Raw genomic sequence first — 18796 nt, 5'->3', positions numbered from 1 at the left:
CTGATTGGTTGTGGAACCTTTTGAGAATTATCTAAGGTTTTAGCAACTTCTGTAGCCTTGGGACAAGGAATGAAACTACTAATTGTTCTTTTGTAAAAGATCAGCTTTATTAGCCAAATTTCTGTATGTTTAACTATTCATCTAGCTAGATGTCCAGTTTTATGGTGTCAGTCTTTTATCTACTACCACAGTAAGGAGAGAATATTTTCATCACTCCCCAAATTTCCCTACTCTGTTTTGCAGTTATTTTTCCTTGTTACCACTGATCTATTTTCTGTTTCTATATTTTGTTCTTTGTATTGACTGTCAGACACATGGAAACATATAATATGTACTTGTATTAGCTGCTGTCAGACACATGGAAACATATAATATGTACTTGTGTTAGCTGCTGTTTTTGTTGCTGCTACAAAATAACTGACAGAAATAAGCTGAGGAATTGAAGGTTTAGTTTGAGAGTGCCGTCGTGTTAGGGAAGGCGTGGTGGCTGGAGTTGTTCTAGTTGTGGTGATTGGGAGCATTAAGCAGTTAGTCACATTGCACCCATACTCAGGAAGCCAGAAGAGATGAATGCTGGTCCTTAACTTGCTTTTTATTTAGCCTAGGAATGGTGCCCACATTCAGGGTAGTCCTTTCCTCCAGTTAAACTTCATTGGAAATGGAAGGTTATCTCTAAGGTAATTTTGTATCCATTCAGGTTAGCAATAAAGATTAATTACTAGAGGTCTGTGTGTGCGTGTGCGTGTGTGTGTGTGTGTATGTATGTGTGTATGTATGTGTGAGCACACACACGTGCAAGCATGTGAGCATGTGCATGTAGAGGCCTGAGGTAATCATCCCTTTCTCAGTTACTTTCCACTTCTGTTATTATTAATTTTTACATTATTTATGTGTTAGGGGTGAAGTATGGATGAGGGTATGCGTGGGTGTGTGGAGGTCAGAACAATTAGTGGGAATTAGTTCTCTCCTTCTACCGTGTGAGTTTCAGGGATTGAACTCAGGTCATCAGGCTTTGTGGCAAGCAACCTTATCAGCTGAGCCATCTCACTAACCTTCTACCTTATAAGAAACTGGCAGAGCTGACAAGATAGCCCAGTGATCAAGAGTGCTTGCTGCACAACCATGAAGCCCTGAGTTTAGAGCCCAGCACCTATGGAACAAACCATATATGGTTTCTTGTTCACCTGTAAGTCTAACACAGTAGAAGGCAGACAGGACTATTACTAGAACTTATTGGCTCTCTGAGAAATTCGTTGCCCCTGACTAACAAGACAGAAAGTGATGGAGGATGACATCTGTTGTCTGTACACCCACATTACACAGGTCCACACGCACGCAGGCAGGGACACTCACTCTGGCATCCACTGCACACACACACACAAATTCTTGTCAGACTTGGATTGGAGGTGTGGTTCAGTGGGGGGAACTATGCTGAGCTTAAATGAAGCTCAGAGTTTAGTCCCTAGTACCACAGAAACCCAGTGTAGTAGAAAATGCCTGTGATCTCGGCGCACAGGAGCCAGGAGTAGGAGGAGGAGGATCAGTAGTTCAAGGTCTCTCTCAGCCATACACTAAGTTTGAGACCTTTTTTCAAAAACTCAAGAGAAACTGACAAACTGCTTTTCAAAATACTTTTGTCATATTTTCATTCTCATTTGCAGTAAAGAATTGTAGTTTTTCTATAACCTCAATATGTAGTATTTTAATATTTTTTTCCCTAGGTAGGGACTGCCCATGTATCCTTGGATAGCATTTAATTTGTGGTGGTTTTGCCTTAGTCTCCCAAGTGCTACCTGACCCGTCCCTGTCCCCCTTTTTTGTCCTTTTTTTTTTTTACTCATGCTGGGGACTGAACCCAGAGTGTTGTATGTGCTAAGCATAGTTTGTCCCCTGAGTTACATCCTTGAACTTAATTTTTTTTTACTCTTATGCAGCTTTTTGAAAGATTTATTTTTGTTGTTTTTGAGATGGGGGCCAGAAGGAAGAGAGAGAATGTGTGTATGTTGTATCTGTGTGCCAGTGTTGAGGCCAGAGGTGTCAGATCCCCCGAGAGTTGGTTGTGAGCTTCTGGATGGAACCAAACATGGGTCCTCTTCAAGAGCAGTACATTCTTTTAGCCATGGAGCTGTCTTATCAGTTCCTATTACTGGCCATTCTGGTTGTATGTGTCTGTGTGTTTATGCCATCTGTTAGTAGCTGTCATGCCTGCAGAGGTGAGAGGAGGGTGTTAGATCCCTGGAGCTGGATTTATAGGAGGTTGTGAGCTGCCTGGTATGGCCCTTTGCAAGAGCAGCAAGTAGACTTAACCTCTGAGCCATTTCCCAGCCCCCACTATGGGCATTCATGTAGGTACAGTGGTAATCTCAAATTGATTTATTTATGACTAATTGACATTCATCTGTTTCATTGGTATGAAGATTCTGTTAATTTTCTGTCCACTTAAAATTTTGATTTGTTTTATTATTTTGTTAATAAGAATTTATTATCTGTAATGGATGTAAATTCTCTAGATGTTTTGTATTTCTCCCGTCTGTGGCTTGCCATTTTATTTTATTTTTTTAAGAGTGTTTTAAAGAACAAAAGTTAGAAATTTTAATGAAGCCCACTCTGCCACGTTTTAATTATTGGTAATGCAATTCATGTTTTAATAAAACGTCTTAACTCCAGAATGCCAGCCCTCTACCCCACAGCTCTCTTCAGCAGGGTCTTACTACAGAGCTAGTTTGGCCTTGAACTCATGATCCTCTTGCCTTAGTTTTCTGAGAGCTGAGGCTGCAGCTATGTACTACCACACTTGGCTTTATTACCCTGCTATCTTATAAAAGTTTTAGGCCGGGCGGTGGTGGCGCACACCTTTAATCCCAGCACTTAGGAGGCAGAGGCAGGTGGATCTCTATGAGTTCGAGGCCAGCCTGGTCTACAAGAGCTAGTTTCAGGACAGGCTCCAAAGCTACAGAGAAACCTGTCTCAAAAAAGAAAAAAGTTTTATCATTATTTTAACTATTTTTAATAATGTATAATCCATTACTATAATTGTTTTTATAAATTTTATTTGGTTTGGTGGTATTTGAGTGTTTACAGATTGTGCTGCTGTGATCAGTTTTACATTTTTACTACTTTGATACGTTACACCCTATAGCCGTCATCCCTCTGAGCCTTCATCTTCCTCCAGCTCCAGGTCTTGCTAGTCTACTTCCTGTCCTATAAATTGACATATACTAAACATTTCATATGCGTGGAATCGTATGGGATTTTTGTGTTTGACTTGCTTCTTTCATTTAGCTGTTTTCAAGGCTTACCTGTATTGTATTGTTAACCTATATTTTATTTTACCTTCCATTAGCATTCCATGGCTTCGTGTACTTATTAGTCAGGGTTTTCTGAATGAACAGAACTATATTATTTTATATAGTATGTATACTATATATTTATACACGTGTATGTATATATATACACGTCCTTGAGTGTGCGTGCGTGTGCGTGCGTGCGTGTGTGTGTGTGTGTGTGTGTGTGTGTGTGATTTATTAGACTGGCTTACAGGATGTAGTCTGGGTTGTCAACAGTGGCTGTCTCACAATGGAAAGGCTGAAAATCCAGTAGCTATTTTGTTCATGAGGCTGATGTCTCTGCAGTCCCAGTTTGGTGCAGGAGCCCTGAGGATTCCTGGAGAGCTGCTAGTCTTCAGTCTACATTTGCAGAAGACAACACTATCTTCTTCCATGTCTGTTTTTGGTGGTAGTGTGTAGTATGAATAATAAAAACCCAGAGACAGACATTGGGGTTCAACCTGAAGATCAGAAAAGCAAAGCAGCCAGCCACTGGCTTTTAACTTTACCTTGAACCATAAATAGGCAATCATGTCTCCTTGAATCAATCCTCAGATTGAAACTGAGTTGACAGCTGTCTTCCTCCTGTTTTATATTCCTCTTTAGTGCTGGGACTGAAGGCATGCACTGCAACTGCCACTGCCCGACCTCTGTGGCTAACTAGTGTGGCTGCTGGGATTAAAGGTGTGTGCCAACACTGCCTGGCCTGTATGGCTGACTAGTTTGGCTACTTTGCACTGATCTTCAGGCAAACTTTATTTATTAAAACACAAATAATATACCACTATATTTCCCTTTTTTGTCTAAAATAAAATAGAAGGCTATAACTAATATAAGAAAAACTATATACAATAAGTACAATAACTATACAATATGTACAGGCAGTAAATACATCAACAGTGTCTAGTCCATTTGCATTTGACAAATGGAGAGAAAACACTCCATTATCAATCCTATCTTGATGCGTCCAAAATCTTGTGTCTAATTTGCTTTCTATCATAACTTGCTTTCTGTGTCTGATAAATAAGGAAAACTATAACTATCTAGTCTTCAGTCAACTCCCTCAGAGACCCAAGAAGGAAATAATATTAACTGAGTAAGCAAGAAGTGTGAGCAAGGGGCTGGAGAGATGGCTCAGAGGTTGAGAGCATTGCCTGCTCTTCCAAAGGTCCTGAGTTCAATTCCCAGCAACCACATGGTGGCTCACAACCATCTGTAATGAGGTCTGGTGCCCTCTTCTGGCGTGCAGGCATACACACAGACAGAATATTGTATACATAATAAATAAATATTAAAAAAAAAAAAAAGAAGTGTGAGCAAGTGACTTCCAAAAAATCTGAGAAATGATAGAAAGCGCTGGCTGCCTTGACAGTCACCCAGAGTTCCTCTGCAATGTTGTGGCATCTTTCTTTGGCCTACAGGCCTAGAATATTTGATAGATTTTTCTGTGAAGCAGGTTATTCTGAAGGACTGTTCCACCTTTGTCTCAACAATATTTGGCAGACATTTTCTTTTGTGTTCTGCTTGTTTAATCAGGGCAGCATACTGTCAGCAGTCGAGGCAAGGGTATTTTGCCCATTTTGCTACAAAGAAAGTAAACTCCATGTGGAGTTTCTTCGATGCCTATTATCTTCTCTAAAGTAGATTGGTGCTGCTAGGAGAAAAAAAAAAGAACTTGTGTTATTAAAACATTTTAAATGCAATATTCTGTAGATCTCTGAAGTGTTTGAAGGTGATCTGTCTGTCTAAAATATATTTTTGTTTGACCTTGAAAACATACCTAATCCCAGTACTTGGAGGCAGAGGTAGGTGGATTTCTGTGAGTTCGAGGCCATCCTGGTCTACAGAACTAGTTCCAGGACAGGCTCTAAAGCTACAGAGAAACCCTGTCTCGAAAAACAAACAAAACAATCCAAAAAGCAAAAAACAAAAAACAAAACAAAAAAAAATACAAAAACCTAATATAACTACAAGTTCAATTATAATAGGTAATTAATAACTAGCCTGCAATTTCTTATTATTCTAAACAGTGGATAATAATTTTCAAGGACTCAGAACTTGCATTATATTGTTAAATGAGTTGTATAGGTACAATACCTTGAACGAGAGTAGAAATATATATACAGTATGTTCTAACAAAATTAATCTCAAATTTGTATCTGTATACACAATTTGTATACAATATACAAAAGTCCAGTCCAATGTAAAACATTTAAAACTAGTAGTTGCTTTCTAAAAGTAATCTACCTTTTTACCTTGTCTCTATATTTCCCCATTTTGCTTTTCAGAGTAGATTCAGTAATCTACCCTTTTATCCTATCATATCTATATCCCTTTTTTCTTTTTAATACAAGAACTCTGAATCTAATCTCTTTTCTCAACTTTCCTCCTGGCTGAAACCAGTAACAGCTGGTAACCAACCCCCCTAACCAATGACAAATATCTATAACCTGTTGAATGATTAAAAACCACCCATCCCACCTCTTGAGAATGTGGACGTCATAATCTTAAATTTACTTCCTGCTGTTGGGTATGGGGAGTGATGGTATGTTTAGGGGATCCTGAAAAGAAAAATTTGGGTAAATTATCAAGTCCTTGGAGAGGTATCATTTGTTGTCCATTCTCTGCATAATGGGAAAGTACAGGGCTTATCTCAAGTCCTGGCTAGAGTAGTCTGTTAGGCTGAATCATCTCAGTTAGTCACCTTGAAATTGTTCTGAGCAGTTTATAATCCAAAGTTGATCTTTAGGTGGTGTTTTTCAGCTTAGTGGTATTATCATAGTCCTGGAGGGATTGTCATTGTGGGGCCTTATTCTCCTTTTAGAGACTTTAAAAGTCTCTGTTAGGTTTGCTCATGGTTCACTGCAGAAAACTGATAAGAGACTCAAACTCGAAATCATGTACAGGAAGGTAGATGAAACCTTTTTCTAGAATTAGTTAGTACTCTGTTTGACCATTAATATCATGATTAAAAAGTACACACACACACACACACACACTTCATCCCTTAAGAAAAGCTGTTAAAGAGCCAATATAAAGCCAAAGAATTATGAGATTAGTGACAATAAAATAGTCCTTAAATTTTTTTTTCTTCTGTCCCATATCAGGTGGCTCTTCTGACATGAGACAGAGATTTTGGATTTCACTTTAATAAGCATGCTTGGGGTTAGAGAAGGAGAGAGCAGCACTCCAACTCCAAAGTCAGCTTTAATCTTTAATTGGTTGGGACCATAAAGACCATTTGCATAGTCTGTAGAGAACAGCAGAAACACACATTTAGGAAGATTTATAAAATTTTATCCTGTTGGGGGGCTGGAGAGATGGCTCAGCTGTTAAGAGCATTGCCTGCTCTTCCAAAGGTCCTGAGTTCAATTCCCAGCAACCACATGGTGGCTCACAACCATCTGTAATGAGATCTGGTGCCCTCTTCTGGCCTACAGGCACACATGCAGACAGAATATTGTATACATAATAAGTAAATAAATAAATATTAAAAAAAAAACAGCCTAGTCTACAGAGCTAGTTCCAGGACAGGCTCCAAAGCTACAGAGAAACCCTGTCTCGAAAAAACCAAAAAATAAAAAAATAAAAAAAATAAAAATTTTATCCTGTTGGAAATGTGATATACCAATAGGCCAATTTATCCTTTTTCTTGAGACATTTTTTCTAGATGATTTGTTCTTTTTCTTTAGATGTCTCGTTTGTCCGTTGGCCTTCAGATTCCTTAGCTGGCTCTCTTTATTCTCCTGAAAAGACAGAAACAAAACCCCTCCCCAATCCTAGTTTTGGGGAGATTCTCTTTTGGCAGTTTATATCTGATCAAATGAAGAACATTTGCTAGTTTTATAGGTTAGTTTAGATTAAATGGCCATGGTGCTTAATGATCTATCATCTCTTCTAATTAAGAGGTGTCATGTTCAAATTGAATTTTTATCAATTTTGATGGTATCCATAGCTTTCCTTTTCCTGTGGAAACAAAGCAAAACCTCTTCATCAACATAACATATGTCCTGTTATCCATTCTGAGGTCAGTACATCTTGAAAAAGTATATTGGCGGATCTAATTCTGTAGTTTTTCTATCATCCAATGTTTCTCCACAGCTGTTGTTCCTTTCTTATTAGCATTTAGAAAATTCAAAGGTAAGAAAGCTTTGTGCAATCTGTTTCTGGGAGTATTTATCATCCCTTTCTATTTATTTAACATATCCTTCAGAGTTGGATTTGATCTTTCTATTAACTGCCTGCCCTGTAGGATTGTGTGGTATACTTGTAATGTGCTTTATATTATAATTAGTATAAAATATGTTACACTTTTTAAGAGACATATGCTGGAGCATTGTCTGTCTTTATTTATGGCCATGATGGTCATAATTTCTAGCAAATGTGTAATTACTGAATCAGCCTTTTCCAAACTTAAAGCAGTTACCCATTAAAAACCTGAATAAGTACTAATGGTGTGGTATACATATTTTAGCTTTCCAAATTCTGCAAAATGAACACACCCATCTGCCAGATTTCATTCTTTTGAGTACCATTTAGGTTTCTTTCTGAAGGTAGTCGTGTTTGGTTATACAGAGAACTAGTTGGACATTTCCTTATAATTTCTTGGGCTTGTTGCCACATAATGGAAAAGTCTTTTTATAAACCTTTGCTATTGACATGATTTTTTTTATGAAATTCTGAGGCCTTCAGCACATTTCCAATCAATAATTGATTGACTTCTGTATTACCATGTGCTACAGGACCTGGTAGACCCGTATGGAATCGGATGTATGCTATGTATATGGGATGATTCCTATTCCTGATTTTATCTTGTTTTTTTTTTTGTAATATTCCTGACACTTTTTATTTATTTATTTATTAAGTATACAGTATTCTGCCTGCATGTATGCCTGCAGGCCAGAAGAGGGCACCAGAACTTATTACAGATGGTTGTGAGCCACCATGTGGTTGCTGGGAATTGAACTCATGACCTTTGGAAGAGCAGGCAGTGCTCTTAACCTCTGAGCCATTTCTCCAGCCCCCCTGATTTTATCTTGTAACTGAATAAATAATAAAGTCAATTCTGTATCAGCTGGTATAAATTTAGCATCTCTTTCTGCATATTGTAAATCAGTAACTATGTTGAGAGATTCTTTAAAATTCCTTAGTACCATGAGAATAGCATATAATTCTGACTTTTGGACAGAATCATAAGGACTTTGATCTACTTTACTCATATTTTCTGATTTGCAACCTGCCTTTCCTGATTTATTTGCATCAGTATAGAATGTAGGGGCTCTAGTTATTGGTTTGTCTCATACAACGTAAAGAAGGATCCAGTTTGTTCTCTTCATAAGTTGAATTCTCTTACTTTTGGGATAGTTATTTTTAATCTCTCTCAAGGAATTACTACAAGCTCTTTGCCAGGGTTCATTTTCTTCCCATAATTTGTCAATTTCACCATTATTGAAAGGTACTATAATTTCTGCTAGGTCTATTCCTGCTAATTGATGAAGTCTCAGTTTTCCTTTTAATTAACTTGGAGATCTTTTCTACATAAATTTTAAATTTTTTACTCGGTTTATGTGATAAAAATATCTATTCTAAGATAATATCTTCCCTCTGCATTAAAATTCCTGTAGGGGAATGTTTGGAGGGTAATATAATAATACCAGAATGCAGTTAAGATTTGGACCCACATGATCCACATGTACCTTCTATACTTTCTCTTCAACCAAAGCTAATTCTTTCTCAGCTTCAGCTGATGATTCCCTGGGGTTATTCAAGCCCTTGTCACTATCTAAGGAAATCATTAATAGTCTGCATTCAGTCTCTCCTAATTTTTTTTTTTTGAGACAAGATTTCTTTGTAGCTTTGGTGCCTGTCCTGGAACTAGCTCTTGTACTCACAGAGAGCTGCCTGCCTCTGCCTCCCGAGTGCTGGGATTGAAGGCATGCGCCACCATTGCCTGGCTCCTAATTTGCACCTTTTGGTGTCCTTTTTTTGTTTTGTTTTGTTTTCTCTGTGTAGCCCTGGCTGTTCTGGAACTCACTCTGTAGACTAGGCTGGCCTTGAACCCACAGAGATCCTCCTGTCTCTGCCTTCCAAGTGCTGAGATTAAAGGTGGGTCTAATTTTTTATAAACCTATTGTATAACCTAAATAATTAATATAATCTCCTCTTTGTATTTTTTTCAGGAGCAAGTTGTAATCCCCAACAAGGCAAAATTTCTTCTTCAAACATTATTTCTAAAGGTTCTACATTTGAATCAGATAACAAAATGTCATCCATGTAATTGAAAGCTATAGATTGAGGAAATTGCTTCCATATCATTTTCAGTGGTTGACTTGTAAACTATTGGCACAGGGAGGGACTGTTTAACATCCCTCGTGGAAGAACCTTCTATTGCTATCTTTTAGCAGGCTGAGAATTATAAGTAGGCCCTGTGAAAGCAAATTTTTCTCTTGTCTTTTTCTTGTAAAGGTATAGTGAAGAAACAACCTTTTAAATCAATAACTATAAGAGGCCATCCTTTAGGCAATAGAGAAGGCAAAGGAATTCCAGACTGTAGAGAGCCTATTGGCTGAATCACCTTATTAACAGCTCTTAAATCTGTTACCATTCTCCATTTTCCAGATTTCTTTTTAACAACAAATACAGGAGAATGCCAAGGGCTGGTTGATTCTTTGATATGCTGAACATCTAGTTGTTCTTGTACCAGTTGTCCTAAAGCCTGCAGTTTCTCTATTGTTAAAGACCATTGCTTAACCCATACAGGTTTGTCTGTCAACCATTTTAAAGGTAGGACTGTTAGTGTCTTTGAATCAGCAGCTGTGTGCCCTGTTCTTTTACAACCTGAATGGTCAGTGACTGTTCTTTGTAATATCTTGTAATATTTTTTTCAGAAACAAATTAATTTATGGTTTGTTTCTAAGATTGGGGGAATGTTGGATCTGAGTATTCCATTGCTGTAACAAATCATGTCCCTACAAATTCATTGCTGTGTTAGCCACATACAGTTTTAATATTCCTCTCTGTCCTTTGGCCCTATACATTCGACCCATCTCGTGCTCTGCTGTCCCTGAACTGAACATTTATGTCTCTTAAGTGGCAACTTGGATGCCAAGATTCGGATGAAATTACTGTTACATCTGCACCTGTGTCTATCAGACCTTCAATGACAAATTCACTTATTTGTATTTTAATTTTGGTCTTTGTGCATTTATAGAAGTTTGCCAAAATACTCATTTCATGGTTTCTTCTGAATTTTTTGTTCTTTCTTCTACAGTTGTTCTTCTATACAGAGCAGTATGATTCTTAAAATAGGCATTATGTTCCTTAATTTTTCTAAGAAGGTGTTTCCTTTATGCTGACAGGAAAGGACTGAACTGGATTTGGCATAGGGGCCTGTGAGAGGCTCCTCACAGTTTCCCAATGGCAAAGGGTTACCTTGAATATTTCTCTTTGACCTACATTCATTAGTCCAGTGCCCGCCTTTGCCTTACCTTCTGCATAATACAGAAGGGAGGAGCATTCTGAATGGATTATTCTTGGAAAAAGCATTGTTTCTAGGAATACCATGTCTACAGTCCCTTTTAAGGTGACCTTGTTTCCCACAATTATAACACGACATTTCTGTTTTTCCTCAGACCCCTGGAAATTTTCTATTCATGCATTTTCATGGTCAGGAGAGTCAGTATTAATTATATCTTGAATCCATTCTTCCAAAGGTGTTGATCTTGCCTTTAATGGCCTAATTATCTTTTTGCATAGAGAGTTGGCATTTTCTTTGTTTTTTTTTTTAAATTTATTTATATTTTCTGTATGAGTGCTCTGCAGGCCAGAAGAGGCTACTAGATCTTATTATAGATGGTTGTGAGCCACCATGTATTGCTGGGAATTGAACTCAGGTCATCTTGGAAGAGCAGCCAGTGTTCTTAATCACTGAGCCATCTCTCCAGACCTCGAGAGTTGGCATTTTCAAAAATCAGAGATTTAATTATTATTCATCTAGCTTCTGAATGTGGTATCATTCTAATTACTGCTGAAGTCACTCTTTGTAAGAAATCAGTAAAGGCTTCCTTTGGGCCCTGTATAACTTTAATAAATGACTCATTCCCTCCCCCCCCCCCCCCATTTCTCCAGTTCTGTCCCAAGCATTCAATGCTGATGCACGGCATAAATCCAGGGTGTGGTCACCATATACAGCCTAACTTTCTATAGTAGCATAATTTCTTTTTCCAAGAATTTGATCTTGGTAGATTTCCCTACCTCTAGTTTCACTCTGTTGTTCAATAATCTTATCCTCTTCTTTTATCTAGGTACTCCATTGTAATTGTGTACCTGGCTCTAAAACACCTTTAACCAATTTTTTGCAGTCTTTAGGGATAATTCTATTACAAACTGTCCACAAGTTTAACATTTGTTTCACAAAAGGTGAATGTGTGCCATCTGAGACTATTGCTTCCTTGAATCTCCTTAAATCTAACATTTAAATCTAACAGGGGTCCAGCTAGCTGTAACAGGCTGGTTGTCTGAAAACCTTAGCTGCTCCTCTCTATTATTATAATGCAACACTGAAATTGATTCTCCATTAAATTTCTCTCTCTGGATTTGAATATCTCTGTGATCTATTATTAGGTTTTTGTAAGGCCTGTATCTTAGCACTCAGATTAACCAACTTTCTAGTAATAAAACAAAAATGATAAAGTTGATAATGTTTAAAATTGGCGTTATATAAATCCCATTTAATTATATATCATCTCATTTAATCATTCAATTTTCAAACTGTCCAGTGTATTATCATACAAAGACCCAAATCCCTTCGTTGTAACAGTGTTTCCCATTTTTTATGTGGGGGAAAAAACTCTCCCTTTTAAATAATTCCTCCCTGACGTGCGAAAGCCTGAGACTCGTGGAGTGAGGGACGCTGCTGATTGCCGGAGCCGTGCGACCAGAACGCAGTGATGAAGCCAGGTTTCAGCCCCCGTGGGGGTGGCTTTGGTGGCAGAGGAGGCTTTGGTGGTGACAGAGGTGGTCGAGGAGGACGTGGCGGATGAGGAGGGTTTGGCGGAGGTCGAGGAGGCTTTGGTGGAGGCCGAGGTCGAGGTGGAGGTGGAGGTGGAGGCTTCAGGGGACGAGGAGGTGGAGGAGGAGGTGGTGGACGAGGTGGAGGCTTCCAGTCTGGGGGCGGCCGGGGTCGAGGTGGTGGCCAGGGAGGCAAGAGAGGAAACCAGTCAGGGAAGAATGTGATGGTGGAACCACATCGTCATGAAGGAGTCTTTATCTGTCACGGAAAGGAGGATGCCCTTGTCACAAAGAATCTGGTCCCTGGAGAGTCTGTGTATTGGGAGAAGAGAGTATTTCAGAAGGAGATGACAAAATTGAATACCGAGCCTGGAACCCTTTCCGTTCCAAGCTGGCAGCAGCAATCCTGGGCGGTGTAGACCAGATCCACATCAAGCCAGGGGCCAAGGTGCTCTACCTCGGGGCAGCCTCAGGCACCACCGTCTCTCACGTCTCTGACATCGTTGGCCCCAATGGTCTGGTCTATGCAGTTAAGTTCTCCCACCGTTCTGGCCGGGACCTCATCAACTTGGCCAAGAAGAGGACCAACATTATTCCTGTGATTGAAGATGCCCGACACCCACACAAATACCGCATGCTTATCGCCATGTTGGATGTGATCTTTGCCGATGTGGCACAGCCAGACCAAACCCGGATTGTGGCCCTGAATGCCCACGCCTTCCTGAGGAATGGAGGACACTTTGTGATTTCCGTTAAGGCGAACTGCATTGACTCCACATCCTCGGCAGAAGCTGTGTTTGCATCTGAAGTGAAGAAGATGCAACAGGAGAATATGAAGCCCCAGGAGCAGCTGACACTTGAGCCCTACGAAGGGGACCTCGCTGTGGTTGTAGGTGTGTACAGGCCACCTCCCAAGGTGAAGAACTGAAACTCGGAGCTGTCTGGATTCGAAGAAATGTGTGTTGCTACTGTTGCACATGTATTTTTTTTTTCCTATTAAAAGACTCATCTGTCAAAAAAAAAAATTCCTCCCTTTAAGAATTCCCAATTGTTTTAGGAAATCTGCCAACAATGTTGTTGAAGATGTGAGGCTTGTGTAGAACAGTACAAGCCTGACTGGATTTCAAGGCAGCCACCTAGTTTGACAAGATGCCGAGAAGGGAGTTCAGGGAGAGCCTGCCAGGTGACAAAAAAGAAAAACCTAGCCATTAGGGTAATGACTTCAACAGCGTGTAGTTCTGGCCTATGCCAGTGGCTGTAAAGCCACAGGGCAGAAGGCTTTTTCATGAATTTGTACCCCAAATGTTGGCGCCAAATGTAGCACAAATCATAAAAACCCAGAGACAGACATTGGGGTTCAATCTGAAGATCAGAAAAGCAAAAGCAAAGCAGCCAGCCACTGGCTCTTAACTTTACCTCAGACCATAAATGGGCAATCATGTCTCCTCGAATCAATCCTCAGATTGAAACTGAGTTGAGAGCTGTCACCTCCTGTTTTACATTTCTTTCTAAGGGCTCAGATTAAAGGTGTGCACCGCCACCACCTGACGTCTGTGGCTAACTAGTGTGGATGCTGGGATTAAAGGTGTGTGCCACCACTTCCTTACCTGTACAGCTGACTAGTCTTGCTGCTTTGCACTGACCTTCAGGCAATCTTTATTTATTAAAACACAGATAATATGCCATTGTAGTGGTGGGGTTGAGACAAGATTTCTCTGTGTGGTCCTGGTAAAGTGAGTTTCTTTTAGGTAGCATAATGTTGGCCCCGTTTTCCCCCGTTTTAATATACTCAACCTGTATCCTTTTTTTTTTTTTTTTCTAGATAGAGTTTCTCTGTGTGGCCTTGGCTGTCCTCGAATTCACTATGTAGCTCAGGCTGGCTTCAGCTCACTGTGTAGCTGAGAGTGGTGCTGGACTCCCTGCTCTCCTCCCATTTCCAGAATGCTGGGATTACAGGAATACTCCACCATGTCTGGCTCTTATTTCTAGGATTTCCCTTCTCTATCTTGTTCATTTGACAGTTGTCCATAAGGTGCTTTTTATCTACTAAATTTTAATTATCTTCCTTAAGATTTGGAAGTTTTTCATCAGTTCTTTTATTGAATAGGGTTTCTTTTTTTCAATTATGTGTGCATGAGTCTTTAGCCTACATGGGTGTATGTGTACCACATGGATGCCCGGTGCCCAAAGATGACAGAAGAGGGCATCAGATTTCCTGGAATGGGAGTTACAGATGATTGTGAGTCTCCATGTGGGTACTAGGAATTGAACCTGAGTCTTCTTCAAAAACAGGGGCTCTTAACTGCTGAACCATCTTTGTAGCCCTGTAATTGTTATCTTAAAATGAATTGAGGCTGGGGTTGGTGAGATAGATAGCTCAGCAGGAAAAGGCACGTGCTGCCAAGGCTAATAATGTCCTGAGGTTAGTCCCCAGAACTCACATGGTAAGAGAGGATCTACTCCAACTTGTCTTCTGACCATGCATACGTTTGCACACGTGCATGCCTGCCTGTTTAAAGTATTAGTTAAGGAAAAGAATTAATCCTTTGAATCTCCTCTCAGACGTTTTGCTAATTTCTCATTTGAGGTTTATGCTGAGAGTAGCTGTGTTCTTTTGGAGATATAATGTCATGGTGCCCTATTTTTTTCATGCTTTTTGTTTTTCTGTGCTGTTTATCTGTCTGGCATGTCATTGCTTATTCCAATTTAAATTAAAAAAAATATTGTGTGTATGATATATGTGAGTGTGGGTATGTACCACAGTGTGCTTGTAGTGGTCAGAAGACAACTTTGAGGAGTCCATTCTCTCTTTTCACTATAGGGTTGGGAATCAAACTTAAGTTATCAGGCTTGTTTGGCCAATGCTTTTTACCCACAGAGTCATCTTGTCAGCCCTGCCTGTATCAATTTTACAGGGTGGCTTTCATTAAGAAATTGAGAAGAATTTTCCTGGCATTGTGTCCTACACTGTCATTTGAGTAGGTTGCCTTGATTGGTTAAGGGGTAAGTGTTTTACCGTAATGTCTGTGTAGCTTCTACAGGTGTAATCAGCTTTGGTGCTGTCTGAATGTTTTAGTGTTGCATAAGTTAAATGATTGTAATGCAAGCCAGAATACAGCTTTTTGGGGCAGGTAGGTTTGGGTGTAGAGTGTGCCTATCATTTTCTGTGGGTTGCATAGAGGTGGCTTTATCTTAGAAGGACTGTAGAATATAGGTGAGGTGTAGCTGGTACATCAGCAGAGGTGTGTTATCATCATGTTTTAAGGGCCTTACTGGGGTACCATCATGTTTGCCGGGTCCCGCCCAACATATTTGTCCATGCTTGGGGGAAAAGAGTGAGGAAGTAGATAAGAGACAACAGATAGAGTCGGGAGGGCATCTAGTGACTACTGAGATCGACCTCAAGTTTATTTCTCATAGCCTTTTTAAACCCCAATCCATGATGGAGGGGGAAGGCAAAAGTCTTCTTTACCAAGATACAAACAGTACCCAAACATCAAGTAACCACCGCCTAGGTTAAAACATCCTGCTAGTAGCCACACCTAGGAGCAAGAACAGGTCTGAACTCTCTGACCTTCAGTCAAGGTGGAATGGATCCCCTTCTGTGGGTTCCCACGCGTGTTGATAAGTATGCATACCCACAACATGACTGTTAACAGAGTAGAAAATGTACCAATATCTAGTTCTACATGGGCACCAGGTGGTACCAGTGAGTCCAGATGAGGTACCCGTCAATGTCTGAGGGCTGCATGAGTGCCTTTGCAGGGCTTCTCAAGGGCTCATTTTCATAGCTACTTCCTGGGGCAGAGGGAAGGTGGGTACCCAGGGCCTGTGCAAGGTGAATGAAATCATGTTCACAGGGCTGGACCCATCGAGCTGCCTAAGGGCAACTACTTTGCTGCTTCATAAGGCCCAGGTATAGAAGTCTCAGGATGGCAGTAGGAGCTGGGTAGGAATGGGTGAGTGCAAATGTAATTACAGTCTAATGAACAGGGATAATTATAACTGGGCCCAGGGCCTGTGTTGGTTGCAATCTGTTTACCAGAAAATGTTTCAGGTATCCATGGAGATAGCTAGGGACCTCCTACTTACCTTTTTTTTTCTTTTTCTTTTTCTTTTTTTTTTTTTCTACACAGACCCTTTTGGCTCAGGGTTAATCTTGTGAGATAAGATGATAAATACTGGGAGCTAGAGAGATGGCTCAGAGGTTAAGAGCATTGCTTGCTCTTCCAGAGGTCATAAGTTCAATTCCCAGCAACCACATGGTGGCTCACAACCATCTATAATGAGATCTTTTCTGGTATGAAGGTATACATGCAAGCAGAACACTAGTTACATAAGTAAATATACAAAAATAAATAAATGCTGTGTTCTTAGTTCTCTTTTGAAAATTTATTTGTTCATTTATTTATTTGTTTTGGAGATAGGGTCTCACTGTGTAGCCCCAGCTGGTTTGGGAATAGGTTTGTAGACCAGGATGGCCTTGAAGTTAGAGATCCCTATCCTTTTGCCTTCTGAGTGCTGGGATTAAAGACATGTGCCATCCATATTCTGCCCCTTTTAAATATATATGTGTGTGTGTGTGTGTATACATATATATATGTATGTATATATAAAGTACATATAAATATAAAATATCCTGCCCTGTAAATATATAAATATATAATTTTTGTTTGTGTGTGTATGAGAGCTCATGGAGGCCAGAAGAAGGCATTGAATCCTCTGCACCTGGAGTTACAGGCAGTTTTGAGCAAATCCTGGGAACCAGCTCCCAGCCCCTTCATTTCAAGTCTATTGTATGTGTCTGTGCTGTCCAGCGTCTCTGTCAAGTGCGCTGCTCTCCAGTCAGTTGTCCAGCTGCTTCCTGGGGCAGGACGCAGTAGCTGTGCTTCAAACAGCACCAAGGTTCTTTTATCTATTTTTAAGCAGATAGCCAGTTGTTTCTGCAACTTGTTTAGAAGAGAATATGCTTTCCCACGTTGAAGTATCCCAGCATTATTGTTGAGAATGCAGTTCTTTTTCTGGACTTGTTTCTGTTCCATTGGCTGTTTATATTTGGACATTAAAACTTTTATATTATTTTAGGGTTGTTCTCGACTAAGTGGTTTTCCCTCGAGAATGGACCATGTCCTAATTTTGATAGTAATTTTGAATAGTATCCTGGATACTGTGAATGTTAAATGTTACATGTGTAGATTCTGGTTTTTCGTGACAGGGTTTCTCTGTAGCTTTGGAGCCTGTCCTGGAGCTAGCTCTTTGTAGACCAAGCTGGTCTTGAACTCACAGAGATCCGCCTGCCTCTGCCTCCCGAGTGCTGGGATTAAAGGCGTGCGCCACCTGGCCATTCTTTCTTTTTTAAATAACTCTTCTACCTCTTTTTGATTTAATAGAATATTTGTCCCTACTATTGTTTTACTAGGTGTAATTTATCCTATTTTCTTTTTTTAAATTTTATTTTATTGATATTTGTTGAGCTCTACATTTTTCTCTGCTCCCCTCCGTCTTTCCCCTCCCCCTTTCAATCCTCCACCAAGGTTCCCATGCTCCTAATTTACTCTGGAGATCTTGTCTTTTTCTACTTTCTACTTCCCATGTAGATTAGATCTATGTAAGTCTCTCTTAATGTCCGCATTGTTGTCTAAATTCTCTGGGATTATGGTTTGTAGGCTGGCTTTCTTGCTTTATGTTTAAAAACCACCTATGAGTGAGTACATGTGATAATTGTCTTTCTGTGTCTGGGTTACCTCACTCAAAATAATGTTTTCTAGCTCCATCCATTTTCCTGCAGAATTCAAGATGTTATTATTTTTTTCTGCTGTGTAGTACTCCATTGTGTAAATGTACCACATTTTCCTTATCCATTCTTCGGTCGAAGGACATTTAGGTTGTTTTCGGGTTCTGGCTATGACAAACAAAGCTGCTATGAGCATAGTTGAGCACATGTCCTTGGCACGACTGAGCGTCCTTTGGATATGTACCCAAAAGTGGTATTACTGGGTCTTGAGGAAGGTTGTTTCCTAATTTTCTGAGAAATTGCCACACAAACATCCAAAGGGGTTGTACCAGCTTGCATTCCCACCAGCAATGCAGAAGTGTTCCCTTTTCCCCACAACCTCTCCAGCATAAGTTGTCATCAGTGTTTTTGTTCTTGGCCATTCTTACAGGTATAAGATAAAATCTCAGAGTTGTTTTGACCTGGTTCTCCTGTATGTTCTTATGCCAATACCAGGCTGTTTTCAGTACTGTAGCTCTGTAGTAGAGTTTGAAGTCAGGGATTGTGATACCTCCAGAAGTTCTTTTATTGTACAGGATTGTTTTGGTTATCCTGGGTTTTTTGCCTTTCCAAATGAAGTTGAGTACCGTTCATTCGAGGTCTTTGAAGAATTTTGCTGGGATTTTGCTGGGCATTGCGTTGAATCTGTAGATTGCTTTTGCCTATTCTATTATCTTAGTGTTTGTTC

At 39.9% G+C, this 18796-nt stretch overlaps 1 protein-coding gene and 1 pseudogene across 2 annotated transcripts in view; both read left to right on the top strand.

Annotated features, from left to right (window-relative positions):
- Positions 1–18796, top strand: part of LOC121437853 (sorting nexin-27) — a 100049-nt gene that overhangs the window by 28668 nt on the left and 52585 nt on the right. The gene's annotated exons all lie outside the window — the stretch shown is intronic.
- Positions 12275–13263, top strand: LOC121437854 (annotated as a pseudogene).

Source organism: Microtus oregoni, unplaced genomic scaffold (genome assembly GCF_018167655.1).
Source record: "Microtus oregoni isolate MIOR12 unplaced genomic scaffold, Mior012 000054F_ref0000373, whole genome shotgun sequence".
NCBI lineage: Eukaryota > Metazoa > Chordata > Mammalia > Rodentia > Cricetidae > Microtus > Microtus oregoni.
The sequence above is the reverse complement of the archived record's forward strand: the minus strand, read 5'-3'. Positions and strand labels throughout refer to the sequence as shown.